General features: G+C 37.3%; 1 protein-coding gene across 8 annotated transcripts in view; it reads right to left on the reverse strand.

Annotated features, from left to right (window-relative positions):
- LOC146003283 (protein jim lovell-like) overlaps window positions 1-23,022 on the reverse strand; it is a 204,396-nt gene that overhangs the window by 62,481 nt on the left and 118,893 nt on the right. For 3 of the 8 annotated variants that reach the window (XM_083141517.1, XM_083141518.1, XM_083141511.1), the window contains exon 2: window positions 10,638-10,713. The gene's annotated coding sequence lies outside the window, so the exon portion shown is untranslated. The other 5 variants (XM_083141513.1, XM_083141515.1, XM_083141512.1 and 2 more) reach the window with 5 other exon arrangements.

Raw genomic sequence — 23,022 nt, forward strand, 5'->3', positions numbered from 1 at the left:
AAAATTGAGAATGAGTTCATTTCAATGAAATGTCGTGAAAGTAGAATAAAGTTAACTGTGGTATAATTAAACCAAACACTTTTCAAATGATTCGTTTCATTTCTCAAAATTTAGTATGTTGTTTTCTTTCCAATGCCTGAGACCCCTCCCTCCCTCCCTCCAGTTCAGTGCATTGATTGAACGTTATGAGTAGACCTCGAATTTTTAGGTTCTAAAAAGTGTGCTTTTAGGTTCCTAAAATAGTACCTAAAAATCCTAAAATAGTACCTAAAAATCTAAAGTTAGGCTCCAAAAATCCTGAAGTAGGTTAAAAAAAAAAGCTTAAAATAGTTCAAAATTCCTGAAAAATGCTGATTAGGTATAGTCACCAGCAATGAAAATGGGACACCTATATCCTGGAATACGCACTATTTTGCATAATGTTATGTGTGTTGCCTAACCCTACGGCAATGGCAGGACTTGCTTTCAAAAACCACTCTTCGCCATTAGTTAGGCAACAATGTAGCCTCCCCGATGGCACAGTGGTATTGTCGTCGCCTTGCAATCAAGGGGTCCCGGGTTCAAGGCACATGCTGGTTTGGATCTCACTTTAAACTGTAGGTCCAGTCCTGATTAGCCTTACTGTGCATAAAGTGGACTTAAAACACCAACTCTACCAATCAATAGTTAAGCAACAATATTTTTTCATGTTATCCACAGTCAAACTCAGCAATTTTGTCTGTAAGGATTATCTTCTATGCTGAAAATAGTATTTTAACAAAAACATAGTGAGTGGTGCAAACTTCAATGCTGAAATGTTAGTTTGCAAGGCATGAATGCCACAAAGCACCAATGTGATGCAAAAGTGAGTAAGACCACACAGATCAGACTACTTTGGTTAGTACAGGTAACAGTGGCACCAGATATTTGAAAAATCACCATGCACTTGGAGGAACTGAAATCCACAGAGAGGTCGTTTCAAACACGTTCGTCATTGAATTTGTTTGTGACCAAACAAATGCCTCTATGCGACATAAAAATCCTGTAAAACCTTTAAAAATACATAACAAGAGGCTTGATTTAGGTGCATAAACCTAAAATAGGTTCTAACAAGCAAAATAGGTTTTTTAGGCACTACAAAACTTCCTCAATTGTTGCATTTTTTAACGAAACGCTGGCATAACTTATTATTTCTTACATACCAGTAAAGGAAAATAGGTTAAAAACCTAAAATCCGAGGTCTAGTTATGAGTTCCTTACCCATGTAGGATAAATGTTATTTGTTGTTAGGAGCTTTATATCCAAGAAGTCGAGCACTCATAATATACCACAAATTAATTTTTTTCTTAAAAATAAGGGGTATGGGGTACTCAAGTAAATACAATGCATACGTATATTTTCATATTTTGACCATTTTTGACATTTTCAAACGTTTTCAGATACTACAATTTCGAGCTTTGTGCATAAAACTTTCAGGGGCATTGTGACATTACCTGCACTGTAAATTCACAATAAAAGTATCGAAACAAAATGCACGATTTAGGAGGAGCATGGGTGGGGTAGATGGCAAAGAAAGACAAGTCATCTATTTAGTGACCATGATAACATGTTCCTGCAGCTAGAAAACCTGACAGACTGCAATGGCATTACATGTGAGTGAAAATGAACAACATGTTTCAAGATGGTGAGTCAAAAACTGATTTTCCTTATGTTGCATGCACGCTCTATACCATGCTCTCTTTTTCCCCAAAACTGTCTACAACGCATTTTCGGAGTATAAGGAACTAAGCATAAATTTGTCGGTCCGCAATTTTCCAGTAAAACTTTTAAAATTATATTTCATAGTTTAGGAGAGGAGTGGTGGTAAAATCGCAAACATACATTTTGCTTGATTTGATTGATTTAGTTTATTTTACTTCGCGTTTTGTGCCTCTTGGCTAATTTGCAAAGATGGGGATGAGTGATGAAATGATGAAATTGATGAATGGACATTCACAAACAACCAAGCCCGACCAGGATTCGAACCTGGGACCCTTGGCGTCGCAGCACGATGTGCTAACCACTCGGCCACAGGGTCGGGCCAACATACATTTTGCATTAAGTGCAAAGTTTTTGAGTTGCAATTTTTTGAGTTACAAGATAACTTAAAGGATTGGTGTCATATTGTATTTGAGAAAAAATGGCCACTATGTTTAAAGATGGTGAACAACAGACTGATTTAACATGCCTTGGGAGAGCTTTAAGTTATGCAAATATTTGAGGTTAGATTTTCATAGATTAAGAAAACCAAGTCTCAGCTATGTTAGCACATTACTTGAGCTTGAGGTTTTTGAAATAAAAACTCTGTAATATAGTGTGTGGTTTAGGAAGGGTGGGGGAAAGTCACCAATTTTGAGATATCTGTAGCAAATTTAGAGTTCTTAAGCTGAAATTCATGTCGCAACTAGATACACCCAGGGAATGATTTAATTTTGCATATGTTGAAAGCATTTCAAGATGGTGGATGAAAAATTGATTTTTCATATTCTGAGGTAGCTCCAAATTCTGATGCCGCTTTCAAATATTTGCCTAAACTACATTTTTGGACATTTAGAAAAAAGAGAAATATTTTAGGGCATTTCGTAAGCTATGGCTTGACAAATATTTTATTTAAAAAATAAAATGGGATCCAAATTGGGGTTACTAATGTTTTGTTCATGGGAACTGTTAGTTTCATAGCAACCAGATATTTTTGGAGATGGATATGGTATTCCATTTGGATGAAATCAGTCAAGACAATTAAATATGTCAGCCTTATAATTTTGGCATGGTTAATACATGGAGGAGATATTTAAACTTGAAAAGATCAAAAATATGATGAGAAAAGACAACTGTAAACAAACTGTATTGAAGAAAATTTAAAAGAGTGTGTGTGTGCAGCTACCGTATGTTGTAAAAGTAAAGGTCCCGTGCATATAGCACCGTGCCATAAAAGCACATTCAGGGAATATGGGGGTACGGCCAGACATATTCTTGATCTCTGCCATTTTGGAGGTGATGGGATCACAACCAAACTCCGGCTGCCTTTAGCCCCCCCCCCCCCCACCCAGAAATTTGAGGCTGGTTGCATAATCTTCCACTTCAGAGTACGATCAGGTGGGAGTGCGGCCGGCTGGCAGTCAGTCAGTACGTAAGCCTAGGCCCTCAATGGTATGTTGCGGGACGGGTTATGCATATATTTTGTTTAATCATTACAAGGTGGGAGACCTTGACTGTCAATTCTTATCTATGTTAACAGAAAATATTAAATAGTTTTGAGTCAGTGAAATAAAACAATACAAATTGAGTGTTCCAATATATTACTATGAGAGAAAAATGTATTTCATTTTTAAAATATATATATATATTTATAAACATAACCTGAAAAAAAAGTTTTGCCCGGGTTTTATCTGAAAAACCCACCTAGGTTGGGTTTTTTCGAAAAAACCTGGGCAAAATGCCAACCTTGCGCCTCACGCTAACGATTACCCATGTTCAGAGTTCTATATGAGGTCCCATTGAAAATAATTATTTGGATGGTGATAACATTTGTGATTATTGTCAAAAGCCACAGTTTAGTGACTCAAGTTGATTTATTTATTTATTGAGAAAATTCCAGATACAGCACAGATGGCCATTTTACACTGAAATTGTCAACAATGAAAAAGCAAAATAATAATTAAAAGTAACAGAATAACACAAAAATGAATAGCAAATTAACAAAAAATAAGTAAAAGATATTATTATTGATATTATTTACAAACGTTTCTTCTCATAGAAGACTGAAAGGCAAACTCGGAGGAAAATATATGATACTTGATGAGACATCATTGTATTGTGTGGCAAGTCTGTAAAATAGATCTTTTTTGAATTTCAAGTATAGGTTTTTTGTGTAAAATAAGCTCGTGCTGTGCGCATAGGTACTCTAAAGCGGAATTCCTAAAGGAGTCTGTTGCAGCGAATTTTGCCATTGATAATTTTGTATAAATAATTGAAATCATTCTGCACATGGTGCTGATACAGTCCGGCTGCCTTAGCCAAAACCATGGACAGAAGTGTGCATGCGCCAACTGGACTTGTTCAGTGTCAAAATAGGGGTGAGGGCAGAAAAAACAGACTGAAAACGAGCTTTTGTTTGAAGCCGTGCATAGTCCTGGAGCTAGAAATATGGCGGAGATGCATTGTAGAATTTGTTAAGTTTTTATTTTTGTAAAGAAATTATTTGTACTCACTTGTGGAGTGTAATATGTAGAGTTATATAGTAAACTTAAAAATTACAATCTTGTGTGGTGCAATGACTCACAATCTTCAAAATACGTTGTTTTTCAAGCAGAAATATGATGGTATGCTCGCCACCATGATAGTATCTCTCCCTCTATGAAATTTTTGGCTTAAAGTTGACCCATATAAAAAGGCTTACGTTTCCGGTCTGTGGCAGCAATGGCATTTTGAGAAAGTAAGGGTTCCGTGAAAATTGTTTGCTGTGGAAACATCACTGAAGTAAGTAGAGATATGTTTTAAATTATGGAAGGGTTCAGAATAAAAATGAAAGCAAGCAAATCTATATAAACAAAATATCACAGTGTAGTTTGGCTGGTGCTTCTGCCTGCATCCCCTCTCGCGTTTGGAATAGACCTTTCCAGGTAATTTTGTCTTCCCTGGCTGGATGGACTGTATGCAGTCTGTAAGATCAGGAAAGACAAGAGATGCGGAGATGAAAAATTGCATAATGAGGAAACCCTGTAACGAACTATAACCAGGAAGAAGTGAAAGACTGAATCGATTCTAGAAAGCTGAGTGGGACAAGTAATGGATCAGACTGGAGAGCAGTATTCTATTATTATTGGGGAAATGAATGACGAAGTATAAGGTGAGGGCTGAGATGTCACTAATTTACGATACAGCAAACCCAAGAGACGCATAGCCTTTTTTGTGTTGTATGTAATATGTTCCCCAAATGCGAGCTTTTCGTCGAAAACAATGCCTAAGTCTTTGTCAGAAGATACTGACTGCTTTGATGTTATTGCCAGAGATGGAGTAAGGTGACTAACAGGTTCTTTTTGAGAGAGATGGTGAGAGTAGTACACTTTTCAGGATGTAATGTAAGGTCCCATGTCAGACCCCAGGAAGTAAATGTTGTTATGTCATTCTGAAGATGAGTATCGTTGGAAGTGGAGATTTCTCTGAAAATTTTACAGTCATCTGTGAAAAGAAGGTAATTACCAGAGGGAGCTGTGAGGGGGTCGGCAAGATCGTCAATGGATAATATGAACAATAGAGGTCCTAGAACACTACCCTGTGGAACTCCAGAGAGGACAGAAAGAAAGTGAGACACAGTTCCTGGAAGAACGACATGTTGTTGGCCATCTGCGAGAAGGGTTAGAAATTTGCCATGAATGTTGAATCTATTGCATAATTTCTGAAACAGAAGACTGTGACTAACAGTATCAAAGGCTTTGACCAGATCAAATATATTACATCTAATTGTGAATTATTTGAAAAACATTTCAGTGCATGTGACAGGAGCTACCAGGAAGAAAACCATGTTGCTTTGAGCGTAAGTAAGGAGAAACAAATTTATATATTGTAATGCCCCATTTTCAAGGCCAGAGCATTCATGTGTCACATTATGTTTGAGAAATAGGCAATGTAAATTAATATATGACATTTAAACATTGCACAAATACACTACAAATTAATTAGTTTGAAAATTAGCAACAGAACAACAAAATAGAGAGAAGGAATATTGAAAAATGAAAGTGATTCAGGATACCTTGGAAAGCACATAAAAAAAAAATTAACCTGAGCAGTTGTGGATGACACTTCACAGAAATAAATCTGACTGCCATGAAAATCATTTGTTAGTATTAAAAATTTACTGCAGTTAAACCAAAGCTAACATGCTAAATTCACAGAAAAATGTGTACTTTTTAACCAGGACCGCATCAATTTACAATTGGTGAGTTAGTGTAAAATGCTTGTCTCCACAAAATGATATTTGACCCCATGGTAATAATACATATCCAACAATGTCCTTGTTCTGCCAGAGATGAATAACTTGTAAAGGATGGTCCACCCTCTGGGACAATTCGCACATTACGGAGAAAGGATTGATTGATTTGATGTTTTAAGTCCACTTTATGCAGAGTAAGGCTAATCGAGACTGGACCTACAGTTTAAAGTGGAATTCGAACCACTATGTGCCTCCACCGACGGAGAAATTAGATAGATCGCAAACGTTTGGCTACATTGTTAATATTTAGTTGCCATGGAGCGCTTTACAGGGCAGCAATGTGCTTTTTGTTTTTGTGCGTTTTATAAAAATAATGATTCTTATGTTGTTGCAGGTCATTTGTACCGGCATCATTATAATTTGGCAGGAATGAGAGACGTCCCAAGCGCAAATTTAATTAAATATTGGGTGAGAAAGTTTGAAAATGTTGAAGGTTAACAAGGTCGAACAGAAACGTTGACCGTGTGTGCTAGTCTGTTAGTGAGGATCCTCGCATCAGCAAGTGATCGAAAACTTTAGTTCAAGACTAATGTTTAAGCTCTCTTTTGGTAATAAATTTAACTTTATACAAAAAAGTATTTATTTTAATACTTTTAAAAACGAAAATATTTCTGACACACCCTATATTTTCCTCATTTTAACTGCTTTTCTGCCACTCATGATGAGGTTGGATGATAAAGAGATACTTACAAAGAAACACTTATGCCAGAACAGAACCTAAAACCGGATTGTTAGTCGTCCACTGAGGCAGGATAAAAATTGCTTAGCAAGGTCATAATATATATATATATATATATGTGCATTCTATGCAAATGATACTGCAAGCATTATTACTTAACTTTTACAAAAAAAAATACTACAAGCGCCAAAATTAAAATTGTGCATGAAGAGAGTTACAAGCAGGGTGGATAAAAATTATGATTTTTATTTTTTTAAAAAATTAATTTTATTTTTTAAAAAAATATGCATAAAATTGCTTGCATGGTTTATGGCACTATGCACATAGATATATGTTTCTTACAGGAAGGCTTTTTCTAGGAAATGGCCACTGTAAAATATTTGGAACAGTTTGATTAAAGGGAAAAAAATACACGTAAACATACATTTTTCTGTTTCTGATACTGTAACTACTATGGACATGTTTGTTGAGTCTGTTAATGGAACTGATAATAATTTCAGTAACTTTTCTTCCAGTGAAACTAAAACATGTACTCTATAATTGTAACTTAAAATCTTAACTTAAATATTGTTTATAGTCTTTCTTTGTACCCGAATTTTGGAGATTTTTTAATGATAGTTCAAAAGATATCAGCTGCCATATTTATTTACAGTTTAATGATATTGACACTATTTATGGTTTAACATGATTAGTATTTTTTATATTTTTCTACACAAAATGTTTGCTTTTTTACCCATAAAATTATTGAATTTTAAATCAAAAGAAATCCTGTGCGTACATTTCCTTTCATATGAGCTTCATGCCATCAGTACATATATTTTATTTCCTTTCTTTTCCTCACCATTAAATGATTACAAGGGTAACATACTTTCACCAAAAGTGATTCTGATATCTACAAAATGCTTATGTACATTATTCTATAAATTATTTATTTAGAGTGACTTAAATCAGTGATTTTTTTAAAAAATCACCTGATTTAAATTAATCCACCTTGGTTACAAGCTTTTTAAAAATGTCATGATGGCAGTGTTCTAATGAAAAAAAAAATTGAAATTTAACCAAAACAGTACTACATTTGAGCACAGTACTATCGCTATCCATGTATGTGAGACATGAAAGGTCTCAATTTCTGCTATTTTTTCAGAACATTTGCAACGCCTACCCTGGATACAAACAACAAAAATTCCCTGAAAATATGGAAGATCATTTCTAAAATTTCAGCACTGTAGCATATTTCTTCTTCCAAAGCATTTACAGGGGAATAAACATGTTAACAGAACTGAGCAAAAATGACACATACACGTAAAAGAAAAAAAATAGCATGGTTCTAGTCATGAAGGAAAATATTGTATGATCTCTCTCAATACTATATAGGGTAACACTTACATTTGGTACCAACGGATTTCTTCATTTTTACAGAAGAAACTACTTACGTGAATGAGTTTCTGTAGCATTTTGAAAGTTCGTGTAGGTATTTTCTTTCGTTGTGGAATGTATTTGACCGGGAATTTGTGTGTTTTTCAAGAAAAATATCTTTCCGACGCACAATTGCTGTTGCTCTTATTTTTTCCGTGAACTGGATGTTGCGATGACGTAACCGCCTGTCAGTGTTTCCAACCATGTCGTTGTTTTGCAAGAAGATGAAGAAACGAAATATACATTCCTGATATTACAAGGACCCAAAATTTTAACTGTTTGGCTAACCTAACCTTACCGTGAATGGTTTTTGAGGCTATGCGTGAAATGATTTGTGGGGCATTTTTCGGTTACAGGTTGGAAACACTGCATACCCATTGATGATCCACTACACTAGCCAAGATACGCCCGCCATATTGTGTGTTACGGAAGCGAAAAAAGGAAGAACAATAATTACTCGTCATACGAAAAATTGAAATTATTTTCGTGAAAGAAGCCAAATCCCACCTTCAAGAATCTTTCTGAATGCAGAATATGTAAGTACGAATGTCAAAATGACGAAATAAATGACTGAGAGGTGCTGGAACCATACGGAAGTAGTAATCTTTATAGATTTTAATATATGAGGAAAAGTTATTATTGAACAGAAATGTAATTGGCTTTTACAGTGTTCACTTACTCACTTGGAAATATTTCTGGCAGCAACTGGGAACAAAATATATTCACCCAAAACAGTACATGTAACTTCAAAATACAGAATATTACTTTTCTATGATCAGAGGGCAACAGCTAAATCCGCAAGTAAATATTATGAACACACATCTACAGTTTTTGGCCAACAGCTGTCTTTTAGCTACACAAACGTATTGATTGTGAAAGTGTTTCCTCATAATTCTCAAGATAAAACATTTCCCTTCAGTATGCGTACTAGAGTGATTTTACTGTACATGTTCCTTGAATATCAGATGTAATGTTATCAATGCTACAGAAAAATGCTATAGTGCAGACCACACTGATAATTTTTGGCAATATTGTAGTTATGGGTGTAACATTTGGGAACTCTGACCTTGTGTTTTCTTTAAATTATTCATATGAAAGCTATGATCTTACCTTAGAAATTTAGTATTAATGTGAATTTTCTGGCCATCAAAAAATATACTGTTACAGATGTAACAAAAACATAGAACACTCCTAGATTTAATAGCTGTCATATTTCTGTGAAATGAACAGGCAAACAAGAAAACTTCTGATATACTAACAATCATAAAGCTTTTATAAATGGGATGATAAAAAATAATCAGCACAGTATAGTTAAAATGTTACAGACGTAGTAGTGGTGTTTTGGACATAGCTTTCTGCTGACATCACAACCGTAAGAAAAATATATACAAATACATATCAGATAGTTTCAGACGAGCTTCATATAGTCGGTCACATATAATTACACACAATTAAAATTACATCGGAGAATTGGACATTTTGGGTTCACTTTTCATGCAGTTACGATTTAACTATAACTGTTGTAGTTAAATTGTGAATATTAATAGAATTACATTATCAAAAATTGCTTGGGGAAAAAAATATACAAGCCGCAAACAAAATACCAACTAGTTTGTTCTAAAACTTTTTAACAGATCCTTGGCTAAACTATCAACACCCAAGTGAAATAACAAAAAAATAACGGCAGGAAAAAATGCCCTATGGACATAAGAGTATTCTAAAAATATTTCAAACATATTTACTGAGCTATTATGACACAATGAATGGTTCCCATAAATGTGCTAATTTTATTTCGGTACAACCAATACTGAATTCATGTTTAATATCTTGTTATTTGCCATGCTCTACTGTGCATATGGATAATAGATGCATAATGTACTTATCACTACTAAGATCCCACAATTGAAAAGTTTTGACAGATGTTAAGCTCAACTTATTTCTTACAAATTATTTAAAACCTCACTGCCGTTTATCAGAGCATAAACGTTGAAACTGAAATTTTCATTAGTTGAGCAAAATAAATAAATGTCAATGCAAATACATTCAGTTACAACCCCCTTGTGTAAATTTTATGTGTAGAAGAATTTTAAATTACAGTATGAAATTAAATTTACTTGCATTTTTAAAACGTACATGTCCAATTAACATGCCCAACTGTCACAACATAAAGAAAAAAGAAAATAATATATCATGAAGATATATATATCTTGCCTTCAAATTCACAGAAAAAGTATTTAAAAATGAAACAATAATAGCATAATAAGCTCACGAACCCAACAGTACTCCACACAAATGTTGGGTATAAAGCGAAATTAATAAAAACATCGAAGCTCTACAGAAGCACTTTTATCAACATGCATCAACACAGAGCACGCACTGTCACTTTCATATGTAATCTTAAGGGAAGGGACTGCTTCACAGTCACCACTGGAAAACAAGATGCTCTAGTAATGCAAGGGTAATCACACAGCAAAATCAATACAAACTTCCATTGATCACAATCTTATTTAGGATTACGCTAAAAAACGTTACCTTGTCTTGCCCCATAAATTATCCTGTCTTGCGATGTAAACCCTGACTCATATTTTGTTGTTCTGTTGTGGTAAGTCTGAAATAAAAATAACTCGGTCTTAGGGTCGCATAAGATTTATCTCGAAAGACACACTACATAACCTAATACTAATTACTTTGTTTTCGTAATTACACTCGACACATATTTCGAAGTCTCCATTTAAAAAACGACAAAAGTAGAATTTTAAAAATAAAAAAAACTTCGCTGAAATATCAACATCCGTTCCGTCAATATAGTTTTGTTGATTTGTGTATTTTCGTTCATTCGTCGAAATTGCTAATTACCTAAGATCTTAATGTGGGTGTGGCACTCAGGTAATAACAATATTTTATGTGACGACTCAACATTCACAACTTCACCGTCTACTATAAGAAATAACTTTTCACTATGACAGCACCTGTTTTGTTTACCTTACCTTGCACTTGCAAAAAAAATATCCTCAAGTAGCGGCTCTAACCCTACTGCCACCATCTTACGCACCCACTCCACTTAATTCCGAAGGTTGCGCATGTAAAAAGAAAAATACACAATTGCGATCACTAATCAACCATCAATTAGAACATGTAATGACTAACACAATCCTTTCAGCGGCCGACTGATTCCGCAAACCACAGCACACATCTTCCAAATAAATGGTTGCTTTCCCCTGTCTTGCAGTCCGCACGACGGTTTCAGCTGCATCTACTCAAGAAAGGGGTCTTAAAAACATACGAAGTCGAATCTTCTGTTTTCTTATTGCATTACAATCGATACGTCAAACAACACACACTACACGAACACGCTACAGTTTGGAACCACATGATTCATTGTAAATTTACCTTTCACAAAAGATGCTTTACTCCACAAAAATATGGCAGCCAGCAATGAACGCATAATTCCCGGATCCTTCGTTAATGAATCCGATTAGACAAAGCTTCAGAGCTCTCAAGAACGCTTGCGCTGAGCCGTAGGAAAAACCAAGTGTATTTAAGTAAACAATAGACATAAATGGCTTTTCCAAATCCCTGTGTTGAAAATTAACAAAGAGGCAACTGTCGCGAATGCAACTTCTTAAGACGTTACAATGTTGCAGTTCTCACTTACCTTATTGTTTTGACTCCATTTATGTACGTACGTACTGTAGTTATAAAACACATCGTATTTACCACATATTCTTGACGAGAACACAATATCCTCCAACCCCTGCCTCCCCTACAACTTACCTCTATCACACGCCAAAGCGAACTCACTCCCTGGAGGGAGGAATACGAAACACAGGGAGTTGGCAATATCGTAGCTATTGTACTTGGAGAATCTCAAGGACTTTCGCGCGCGTATGTGTAAAGTGAAAGTCACTGTAGTGTATGCGAAGCTTTGTCAGTAGATGATTAAGGTTCTCCACTGTTCACGTCATTTCCTGGAACCTGTTCAATCACATGAGTTTCCAAATCGATGATTACATTGAAGATGTTTCCTTCGAGCAAATTGCGGACGAAGCTACCGCCTTCCCGCGCCGTCGAATCAGATAGACGAGTTATCGCCGGTGCCTGCCTCCCGTACTTGCGCTCGGTCTCATGCTCAACCTCCGTTACATAAGTTACGTGCCGGACGCTTTATTTCAACCTTTTATCTTGTTTCTGTGTTTTCGTTGTTCCGCATGTAATGAAGTGTAACATCTCTTATACTCTTCAGTTGTTTCGTTTAGGACTTGAGTTTGTTTCATTGTATGGAACAAACAATCCGTATCGCATGTATGCGGTTTTCATAAAGTAAGAGTTGGCCGTAGAATATTAATTACTGTCCAAAGCGGTTGTAATAAAGCAGTAGGTAAGTGTAGATAACATAAATATGTAGTATACTATGCAATGCATTGCTTGCTTTCCTTGAATGTTCGTTTCGAATTCGAAATAATAATGGATCGATCTTCTATGCTAAATATGTCGAGTTGATCGTGTATGAGATCTGCCACTAAGATCAACCTTAAATTTCATTAATTCGTTGCTTACATTCAATTATATATATATTTTCTAAGATTACTTGAAATATGGTACATTATTCGTGCAGAGACAGTGCACAGAAGAAATAAAATGCGCTTACTTCAACCTTGCAATTCTCATTGGTTCACTCTATGTTCCGTACCTTGTCGAAATATGTACTACACTACATTATCATGATGCAAGAAATTGTGGAGTTGAAATACAAACAGATACAAAAAAAAATGTACCATAATTCGGGCTCAGCCTACTTTTTGTACAAAAAGCAAGAGTGTCGCTGGTCTTTGAACAAGTATATACAGTGTTGAATCCAGTCACTTTCCTCCGGGGGGATGTCATAGGCATCCGATTATAATACTAATAAAACAATACTAATATTTAAAAATCTCTCTACTTCTGATATATAATTAGGTATAATTAACTATCATTTTAAAGAATACGATTGCGAGCAGGGGTGCCCACGGGGGGATTCATGACGCGTCTGCGTCATGGGAATTTTTGAGGGGGACATAATTTTATAGTTTAGCTACCAATTCTATATATCTTCACACAAAAATGGCGGGATGGCGTTTGATTGACTTCTTATTGATTTTTAGTTATGGTTATTAGTTTCTTCCTCCTATCTGTGGGTGATCGCGGCAATTGGGTTGAAATGAAACACCACCTCTTATGCCTTTAGAATCGAGGCCTCCCCGATGGCGCAGTGGTAGCGTCGTCGCCTTGTAATCAAGGGGTCCCGGGTTCGATTCCCGGTGGTTCGGATCCCACTTTAAACTGTAGGTCCAGTCCCGATTAGCCTTACTGTGCATAAAGTGGACTTAAAACAACAAATCAATCAATCCAAGCCTTTAGAATCGGTTTGAATTGGGGGGGGCGTGCTGTTCGCATTAATACAAGGTTAGTCAAGCAGACAAACTATTAAGAATAAGGTTGATTCAGTACACAATATCAGTGAGCATGAGCCGTTTTGCACGTTTTATGTTAGCAAAAATGAAAGTGAGCCGTGCTTTTTCTTTTTTAGTCTTGTAATTTCAACTGCAATGAAAGGATTCGAATTTCATGCGCCTTTCAATTGTTGGCATCTCGGGCCAGTAAACAATGTCTGGTGTTCTTTTGTTTCCGACATGCGGACTTCAGTATTAGTGTTGGTTGATTTCAGGCACGATTTGTTTCCCTTGTATGCTTCCTGTGTTACGACTGACTGAATAATTTTAACATACTGTCAGCTTTCGTTGTCTAAAACTTACGTATTTCGAAAATTTATTTTTTAAAATAATGAAATCAAATTATCGACATTCAAACAAAAATCAATTTATGCAGGTTTATCCAAACTATATTTGTGTGTGTGTTGGGAAACAATTCTTTTGGGGGGGATGGGCAAACCCCTGTTTGCGAGAATCAATAAAATAATATTATAGCATGCAATAATTTGCATTTACAGCAAACTAAGGCTTCTAGGCTCCCTACAGCATATCTGTAGATGGCATGAACAATGAACATATTTAATATTTAAATAGTTTTAATTTATGATTGAAAGTGTATTTTCCTCGAACCGTCGGCAAGTATGAAAGCTCGTCGTAACATTTCAAGAATTCGCAGGCCCTCAAGGGGCCCACGGATAACAGATTAAGAACCGATTTAGGTTGATTATTGTAAGTATGGAGGACTTGAAGTTCATCAAGTCTGCTTTATATAATAATTTTTAAGGTTTGGCTGGACCTTTGGCCGACGCCAGCGAAGCCGTTTTCGAAATTTCTTGAAAAACCGATGTGATATTCGCAATAGTTTCGTGACTGCGTAGGCCTACTTTCCATCCAGATATACAGACAACAACGTAAGCAAACGACAAGAAAATTCACGTGAGTGCTCTAGAAGGAATTCTAAGTAGATGTAATTAATTATTCAGAATTTGGAATGTCATTTCTGTTTTTCGAAAGGAGAGGAAATTTCGAAACTGACTTGGCCGGTATCGGGCAAAGGTCCAGTCGAGCCTTAAGTCCCAACAGGGGCGGTGCCAGGGGTGTGCGAAGGGAAGCTTGCGCACCCCTTAATTTTCTTCCGCACCCCCTTCAGCACCCCTATTTCAAAACCTATTTTCAGCCGAAAATACTGTTAACTCTTCAAAGAGGAAAAAGTTTGGGATAACCAAAATTACTTTTTGGCAATCAAACATTTGTTTGAACAAGCGACAAACAATTATTGTCCACCAATACTAAATGCTATTTAGTAATTGTGCGTATGTGATTTTAGTTTCCAAAGAATTTGTTCAAAATTACCAACGTTAGTAAATGCTATTTTGTTCTTGTTGTTATTTACAGTTTAAAAAATAGCTTAGTCAAACGTGATTTTTCTTTTAATTCAACGAAATCAGTTTTTTCTGTGTTGCAGTGTCATTTACGTCATGACTTTTGAAAACCAGGTCATCACATGAGCGTAAAATATTACTCTCTCTGTCCCATAATTATTGTCCGGTACACCTTTGTTTGTTGTCTCCTAATAATTGCCCGATATTCAAACTGTGACATTGGTGTATACAGAAGAAGAACATGAAACAAGGGAATGAGTCATACAACTTTACTACTCAAGGATCAGTACAAGTTGTGCTTTCCATCTGCCTCTTCGTCTGTCATTCCTGTACTACCATTTTGGCATACCGGACTATAATTATGGGACAGAGGGATTAAGTATTGAAGAGAGACCACTATTATTGCATACTACAGGCAAGCCATTGATACTACTCTGATAGAGAAGCCACATTTACTTTTTTGTAGATGTTGTGGTCAAAGTAAGCAAACAAAAATGAATCAAGTCATAAGCATATTTCCGTAGAAATCTACTAAAAGTTGATTAGTATTTGATGTAGTGGCTAAAGGTTGCATGCATGTTTCATTTTCCTTTATTTTCAACATCGCACCCCCTAAATTTCAATCCTGGCAACGCAAATGAGTTTTTATGAATAATTACATTTTGATTATTACCTAAGTGCATCTTCAATTCCATTCCATTTTGTGGTTATTCCGATTTGGTGTTCTGCTTTCATGCTTGTTTCGTTCTTATTTCGGTGTACACCGTTGCTTCTACTATTGTTCCGTAACTGAAGTTTTCTGTGTAAACGCTCTCTAGGAAGCTATCAGTCGCATGGTACAGTGGAATCCATGAGTATTACCGTGCAAATTGTCCTTGACTATATTCAATAGCTTTTTTTCCTACATCCTATGTGTTTTTAAGAGATTGATTTTTATGTACGTTGGTGCAGTAGTTGTCAACAGCTTGTTTTGAGTTTTCTTTTAATTCTTGAAGCTCTCACTGGGTCAAATAAAGTGCACGAACATGGTGATGGACAATTTGCACGGTAATATTCATGGATCCCACTGTACTTATAGTATAAATGTTAAAAAGGGAGAGACAGTTAATCAGAGCATTTCGAAGCCTGGAATAGAATTATTATAGACGAATAACCGTACTTTAGTTTTGTGAAGCGTCTCATTCATCACCTTGATGGACAGGCTTAGATAGTTGACTTCTCATTGAAGCAGAATAAAATATTCCTCAGAGTTAAAGCATTGTCCTTTTATTTAAATTAACTCTATGGTGTTTGTAAAGTTCGCATCTTATTTCCGGAGAAGGGATTCTTGAAGATTTCTTGTTACAATATCAAATGTAAAGTGCTTTTCAACAACTATTTTTACAAGTTCGCCTTTCTCTAGTTTTTTTATTATTATTCATTCAATAGTAGCGTTATTAAGTAAGTTGTTAGTAAGTTGCTACTGTTAAAACCAGTACTCGCAAATTTGGCTAGAAATCGCTAAAAGGCGGTGTGACAATAAAAGAAGAAGAAATTTAACTCTGTTTATGCGAAGCACATGTTGTCCTGTGCTTATTGACGTTTTTACTGTGGTTTTTATTTCAATTCATGATTATCACATTGTGAAAAGCGGTTTGGATGAAAATGGTGAACAATTCGTCTACTATTGGGATAAGAACGGGCCAAAGGAAACCCCAAGCACATTCTTAAAAATTACTCTCAAACTTTTTATTGAAAATAATGGTTGGCACACAAGGTGTGAACATTCAATAAACATATGAGAGAATATTGTATTTTAAATTTATGGAACTTCTGTCTCAAAATTGTCCGATAAATCACACGGAGTTGCAGTGTCCGTTTGCCCCGCATATTCGGGCAAAGAGACATGGGAAACTATCAGAGGAATATCACACGAATATAGCCCATTGCCATTCGTAGAGTGCACACACTAAGAACTGCACCAAGATTTGACCCTGCTTGAACACATATTTGCATACAAGGCACACAACCTTGGGCGGTGCGAAGGGGAGGGGGTTATGGGGGTCATAACTCCACTCCCCTTGGGCCATCATGTTACACAGAAAATATTTTTTTCTCAGAATTTTATAATGGAAATTTTCTCATTGTTCTGTCATTTTCTAATAACATGATCACTTTTTTGAACGGTACAGCAGCATGTATCAATCGTTGCACCCAATATTGTAGCATAAGAATAAGAACTTTCTTTTCTTCCTTTGGTTGAACCCCTCCCATAGAAAATTCCTGGGTTTGCGCAAGAATTTGATAGCAAGAGGCTCCTCAAAACTCCCTCGGAATGACATATTGTCTTTTAATGATAGCTGGTCATGATCATGCACTTCGTGGACAGTTACAAGGAAAAATGCATGCTTAGGTAGGAGTTGTGGAAGTATCCAACACACATTAAATTCATTTACTACACAAATTAAACCAACAGTGGCTGCACGATTCCATGCTTCAGCAAAATTACCACCAAAAGGACACCATATTGCTATATTGATACCATTTCCGTATTTCTTCACACGTACAGTCCATGGGCGTCATTGTAAAATATATTATTATAATTATCAAAAACTGTCTGCCGATATTTAAATGCAATGCAAATCATGCATGTCCGTGTGCCCCAACAGTAGCCTATCAGTTTGCTCCTCCTAAAGCTTTTGACCTTGAATTTTTTTAAAAAATGGCAGCAACTTGCTGGCAATGCCTGTGTACAAGTCCACCCGCAGGATTTTTTCTCAGGGGGGCAGTGTCATAGAAACTTTATTATTATTTTTATTATTATTGCTATTATTACTGTTATTGTTTATGTTGTTGTTATTATTGTTACTACTACTACTACTTTACCAATCATAAAATTCACATTCAATTGAAAATTCTTTGGCATACTTTCCAGAAATCTCAGGGGGGGGGGACAAGTGCTCCCCTGCGGGCGCCCATGCCTGTGTACCTGTAGAGGAATGACTGTTGTCAGTTTGTCACCACATTTCAAAGCAGGACTTCGGCCGGACTACCATAATCCTTGATATCCTTAAGTTCGCAGCCCATCTTTTGTACTATTCGGGTTTCTGCGTGTAACATTTTCCTTGCCCAGTCAGATATTAACGCTGTATTGGCGTTCATTCTTCAAGACTTCTACTGATGCTGGTTACACATTCTCGTACACGTTCTGCTTCAACTGATGCACTGTTGTAAACGTGAAAATATTCCTACTTTGGTTTGGAAATGTCCGTTTGCTTCGTCCTTACCCTACTTTTGTAGTGGGGTGTACAAGTACATATAGTATAGTTAGTGTTTTCTTCCTAAAATGTTCCCCATTAAGTGAGGAATTGGAATTCGAAGAATACAAAAGCCTGTATTGGTTTACACTCAGGTGTGCAATTATGAAAACCAGTAGGTATACCTGCTTTTCTGCACGTTCACAGTTTTACATCTAAACAAGAATTTGAGGGCACGGCAACACTTTTAAGGGGCGTAAAGGTACTGCTAGCACGGAAAATATATAAATTAGACCTTTGTGCAAAATTTTAGCACGGTGTTGCTGAAAATTTAAAGTCTTGTGGGACGGAGTCCATAATCCCCTTTTCTCTTTATCGGTCATGTTCTTGGGGTGGTGGAATAACCGCGAAACGTACTAAGCGCGAAAGGGTACAACCGCGAAACGTAACACAGAATTAAACGCGAAACGAATTAAGCGCGAACTGAATAGACGCCAAGGAATAAACGCGAAAGGAATTACAGCGAAACGGGTTAAGGCGAAACAAAAATTGAACACCGGAATGAGCGCGAAATGAACAACTGTGCGAACGGGATTAAGCGCGAAACCAAATCCCATCACCGAAATAAGCGCGATAGGAACCAGGGTTGTTAAAGAGCCAAGAACTTTAAATAAATTCAAATCCGGTCCAGGAGAGAAAATTAGCAAGCGTAAATGGGTTCTGGACCGTAAAGAACCTTTTGTATCTGTAAAGTATTTCAATTCGGTCCACAGGAACCTTTTTACCAGCTTAATTTAAATACGGTCCAGGAACCTTTTATCCGGATCAATTTAAATACGGTCCAGGAGCCTTTTTCCCCCGGATGAATTTAAATACGGTCCAGGAACCTTTTTCTCCGGATGAATTTAAATACGGTCCAGGAGCCTTTTTTTTTCGGATGAATTTAAATACGGTCCAGGACCCTTTTTCCCCGGATGAATTTAAATACGGTCCAGGAGCCTTTTCCCCCGGATGAATTTAAATACGGTCCAGGAGCCTTTTTTCCCCGGATGAATTTAAATACGGTCCAGTAACTTTTTCCCCGGATGAATTTAAATACGGTCCAGGAGCCTTTTTCCCCGGATGAATTTAAATACGGTCCAGGAGCCTTTTTCCCCCGGATGAATTTAAATACGGTCCAGGAGCCTTTTTCCCCGGATGAATTTAAATACGGTCCAGGAGCCTTTTTTCCCCGGATGAATTTAAATACGGTCCAGTAACTTTTTCCCCGGATGAATTTAAATACGGTCCAGGAGCCTTTTTCCCCCGGATGAATTTAAATACGGTCCAGGAACCTTTTTCTCCGGATGAATTTAAATACGGTCCAGGAGCCTTTTTTCCCCGGATGAATTTAAATACGGTCCAGGAGCCTTTTTTTCCCGGATGAATTTAAATACGGTCCAGGAGCCTTTTTCCCCGGATGAATTTAAATACGGTCCAGGAGCCTTTTTCCCCGGATGAATTTAAATACGGTCCAGGAGCCTTTTTTCCCCGGATGAATTTAAATACGGTCCAGTAACTTTTTCCCCGGATGAATTTAAATACGGTCCAGGAGCCTTTTTCCCCGGATGAATTTAAGTACGGTCCAGGAGCCTTTTTTTCCCGGATGAATTTAAATACGGTCCAGGAGCCTTTTTCCCCGGATGAATTTAAATACGGTCCAGGAGCCTTTTTCCCCGGATGAATTTAAATACGGTCCAGGAGCCTTTTTCCCCGGATGAATTTAAATACGGTCCAGTAACTTTTTCCCCGGATGAATTTAAATACGGTCCAGGAACTTTTCCCCCCGGATGAATTTAAATACGGTCCAGGAGCCTTTTTTTTCCCCGGATGAATTTAAATACGGTCCAGGAGCCTTTTTTTCCCCGGATGAATTTAAATACGGTCCAGGAACTTTTTCCCCGGATGAATTTAAATACGGTCCAGGAACTTTTTTCCGGTTCGATTTAAATTCGGTCCAGGAACCTTTTTCTCCGGATGAATTTAAATACAGTCCAGGAACCTTTTTCTCCGGATGAATTTAAATACGGTCCAGGAACCTTTTTTTTCCTGGATCAATTTAAATACGGTCCAGCACACTTTTTTTCCTGGATCAATTTAAATTCGGTCCAGGAATATTTTTAATGATACAATATGCACTTGAACTCAATAGAACCCATTAGAATTTTTGGGTCCCTGCACCTTTAACAACCCTGATAGAAACAACCCCGAAACGGATTAAGCAGTTCTTGAGTACTTTTCGGTAAAGGAAGTTGCCACTTTCTATCTTTTAATCTATTCGTATCTCCACGCTAATCGCACCCGGAGTGTAAGGGCTGACCTTCTGGTAAGGCACCCAAAAGTCGACCTCGCTTCCCGGTGGTACACGCCGGTACTAACTGCTTCTTGCAAGCAAACGAGGCTCTGGCGCCTTTATCCACGCCAAGGATAATCCTCTGTGGAGCCGTGTCGTCTTGTCTTTGTCCTTCTGTGTGCTGAGCGCCCCCTTTACAGCCTCAGTAAGGACATTTTATCGAAACAGTGTATTTTTAGTACAGATAAACGTGCATTTATTTCCAAATCGCCCGAATGAGCACTGCTACTAAAAAAAAAAACCTGGGTGTATCAAATAGTATGAATTTCTCTCCATGTTGCAAGTGGAAGTGTTTTTTATGTTATTATTAAGCTGGACACGATGTTTCAAAAATATGATGAATAAGAATTTTCGGAATCCCATGTATTCTTTATGGGAAATCAACTTCAACATCCAGTTACGGCTAATATAATGGAAGTTTCGACATTTCCGCTGGTGAAATGCATCTTCAAACTGCCTTCTTCCCGTTGATATATTTTTCTATTCCATCGGAAGTTTGATATTCCCAAGAGAACAAATCAAATAATACTCCCATAAGTCCAATGCATTTCTCCTTGCCTCCTGCCATCCTGGCAGTGTTGCCAAACCTGATGTACATAAAAAAGCTAAATTGCACCTTAAATGGAGTTAAAACTGACTTTCAGGGGAGTTAGATTTACGAAGACTGGATAAAGTGCTTTATAGGATAATGTTAGTTGTCAAAGGGGTGGGGCGCTGCTATTATCGTTAACTCTAAATTGATGACAATCTATTCTTAGTTTTCAACATCTAGATCCGGCGGCATTACCCATCTCAATAATCCACCGATTGTAGTATGAAATCGAAAATAAAGAATTCTCTGATAACAGTATTATAAAAATTCAATATGCTGACCAAGGCAGTAATTTAACTTCATTATAAAACATACACTAAACGTAACGTTTTATAAAGAAAGTTAAATTACTGCCTTGGTCAGCATATTGAATTATGTTTTATAATAAAATTAATTACTGCCTTGGTCAGCATATTGAATTTTTATATAATGGAAACAAGGCTTAATGGTGTTATAACAATATTATGTCAATTTCACGTCAACATGGCGCTATAAAAGAACTAGCTGGAGATATAAGAGGGGGTGGGGTGACGCAGCCAATGTAACAATATCACGTCACGTGCAAAATGTATAATCATGGCAAAAGTTGGTCTATGTGTACCGGAACCAGTGGTAGTGGGGCACGGGGGCAGGCATCCCAGTTCACAGCTAAAGGAGTGCACGAAAGAGCCAGATTTGACTCCAAAAGAGCTAAGTTGGCAACACTGCCACGGGGGCGGGGGATTGGGAAGAGCCCCGTGGAAACTGTCCCGCATGCCCTTAAGGGGCTTGTGTATGACGGGCAAAAATAGCCTGTGCTGATATGCCCATAATCAATCAACCAATCGCAACCTCTCCAATTTAAAAATGGGGTTATGATTACAAGTGAAATATGAAGCATTACCGATCTTACCGAGATGGCCTTGTAAAAATCGAGATGATACCGAGAACGAAGACAAGCCAATGTAAAATCGAGACTTCGTGTTCGAGACTCTCGATCTCGTTTCAGATTTGGTACATAAATATTTAAAAAATCAACTAAATTAAATTTACTTTATTTTTTGACTACTTCAGCCATGCCGAGATTGATTGATTTATTGATTGTTTAATTTCCTTTTTCTGCCAGTTTCGGTTAATCGCAAAGCAGAGTGAATGGTGGAAATGTGAAAATGATGAAAGGATATGTACAGCACACAAGTCCCACAGAGATTAGATTATACTGGCTTCGGTTCAAGCGCCAGAGCCTCGTTAGTTTGCACTGCATCGTGCAGTCCAGGGTGTGCTATGTGATAGAAAGGTTGAGATTTGGATCGAGTGTTTAGCACAACGCACCACAACATCAGGAGTTCCGGGTTCGAATCTTGGCCTTGGAATGGGTGTTCTTTGTGAGTGTCTCTTCATCAATTTCATCATATCATTAGTCATCCTTATCTTCGCGATTTGCCAAAGTGGCAGAAGAGCGCAGTAAAATGAAACAAATCAATATATGAATTGACATTTGGATGTCTTCCGGAATGGTCATCCTTGACATGTGAAGAGTATATCTAACAAGAGCGTAAATTGTACACTAACCTAGGGACGGCGACGTAGGCGTGATTATTTAGACGCACGCAGGTTTGGGTCTCCTGGGAGAAACTTTTTCTTGAGATTTCGGCTGTGTATGGGACAGGTAGCCACCCACCAACGTGAGGAAATTGGGGAGCTACGAATGAGTAACCTAACCCGGTCGTGGAGACCTACAACAACGACTTGGGATGCGTCGTGCTGACCACACGTCACCACGTAACTGGTTGTATGATCTCGCACCTCAGCAGGTGGGAGTGAGGTCGGCAATCGGTAGGTAGGCCATGGCCCTCACGGGCTGTTGC

The sequence above is a fragment of the Lepisma saccharinum genome, chromosome 20, assembly GCF_977018435.1.
Source record: "Lepisma saccharinum chromosome 20, izLepSacc3.1, whole genome shotgun sequence".
Lineage (NCBI taxonomy): Eukaryota > Metazoa > Arthropoda > Insecta > Zygentoma > Lepismatidae > Lepisma > Lepisma saccharinum.